Source organism: Dipodomys ordii, unplaced genomic scaffold (genome assembly GCF_000151885.1).
Source record: "Dipodomys ordii isolate 6190 unplaced genomic scaffold, Dord_2.0 Scaffold261, whole genome shotgun sequence".
Taxonomy (NCBI): Eukaryota; Metazoa; Chordata; class Mammalia; order Rodentia; family Heteromyidae; genus Dipodomys; species Dipodomys ordii.
In genome coordinates, this window is record NW_012267477.1 from 291,769 (window position 1) to 293,779 (window position 2,011).

Below are 2,011 nucleotides of genomic sequence, written 5' to 3' on the forward strand. Positions count from 1 at the left end.
AACAATAGCAAGAAAAAGGAGATAATATAAAACATAATGCATTGAAAAGTATTTTGTGGTAGTTTTTGTCACAGCAATTACAATATAAGTTGAAGCTAATTTTGGAGTTGCAGTGTTACTTTGATCTTCAATAATGACTGACAAATTGGTAAGACTAAAGTTTTAGGTGTATTATATCCCCAGTTTCTAAATAAACTATACTTTTTCTTAATCTGAAACCTCTCATATTTTGCCATCTTTGTCCCATTCTCACAGGTCACCAGCATGAAGTGCTAAGTTTTTGTGTTGGACATGATTCGTTCAATAAAAATCACTGCTACCAAAGCATACATGCCCTTGTCTTTTATCCTTTCCCAGCGAGCAGAAAGAGTGAGGAGAAAGGAGGGTGTAGATAAGAGAAGGGGAGAGAGGGAGAGAGAGTCAGACAGACTCAGAAAGAGTACCTGTCAATTTTTGTCTCTTCTCAATCCAATAAAGATGTGCTGGAAGGAACAACTTGGATCTGGAGGGCAGAAATTTGATAAATCTGATATCATATCTTGCTTTTTCCTTTGACACTCAGAGCAGTTTAAAAACAAGAGGAGCCATCTTTCCTTTCATCATGCACTGCCCAGAGTCTAGGAATTCTCAGAGTCTTAGTGATATATCACAATATATCTAAGTAGGATGACAAAGTCAGATGTCATGGACATTTTACTTTGGTGAGGTTGGTCAGGCCCTGCAGGTGACTATGAAATCATTTTTCTAATTATTCATGTGGTTTCAATGATTGTGGAGATGTGGAGGCCGACCTCAACTTTCAGACACTGGAATAAAATATAGGGATTGGGCTCAGAAGCCTCTGTCCAGGACTGACTTTCTTGCTCTGGGCTATAACAGAAACAATCACCCTCCAGAGTAACAGAGTTGAGATCATGAGGTAACAAAGGCTCTGCCATGTGGTGGTCTTGGATTCCATGAAGGAAAATGCTCAGCACTCACTGGAATTGAGCCCAGGTGAAAGGCCATGGATCCTACATGAGATAGATCTCCCCCAAACCTTGGCCTTGGCATTGATATGAGGTCTTGACAGCAGGACAGAATGGGAGGAGCATGCAAAGCATCTGGAAAGGGTCAAGATTAGCTTCCAGCTTCAGAGCCATTTGCCTCTTCTTTGTTTCAGTAGAGCTATTCAAAACCTAGTGGTTATGGGAGAAAATATCTCACCTCTGCTTGACTGCATACTTTAGTCCCTGTGACCTCCTAACTCATCTATCAACTACAATCAGCAAGAAAGTATTTAACATAATCTGTGGAGAGGAGTATAAATGATGATAGTCTTTTTCTCTACATCTAACACCAAGACTTCCAGGTGTGTAGTGCTTGATTGGATGAGGTTCAAACTAAGAATGTGCCAGAAGTTAATACTGCACAGCCATCTTACATTTGCTGCTGAGTGATCTTTCATGAGGGCCTTGAATCTGCCTCATTTGTTAATAGAATTGGTAAAAAAGCATCACTCCATTAGCCACAACAGCTTGTGTGTGTGTGTGTGTGTGTGTGTGTGTGTGTGTCAATAGCACAGGAGAAGTGGGTCTTATCTGACCCCAGAGTAAATGGCACTATCATTATCTATAACTCTTGATTCAGATTTTTACTCCATGATATTTAGAGAACCACATTCATTGTCCTGGTCCATGAGGAATCCAGACTGTATTTTCTTGCTGCTCCAAATTGTGGTAATTGGGTAAGCCATGCTTTGTCCAAGGACATCTGCATGTGCACTCAGAGAAGCACTTTGCCTGTAGCTCTGATATTGTTCCTCCTTTGCCTTTCCATCTGCTTTATTTACCTCCATAAAACCTTATTTGTACTATTTCAATTCCAGAAACTTTTTTGCACACTCAAGATAAAGGACTTCATTCATAATCAAAGTCAACCTGTTATCATGCAGGGTGTAATTGAAAGCTGGGTTAGCATCATGACCCCTTATGCTTAGTGACCCTGTGGTGCCAATCCAGTTCCTTAGCCT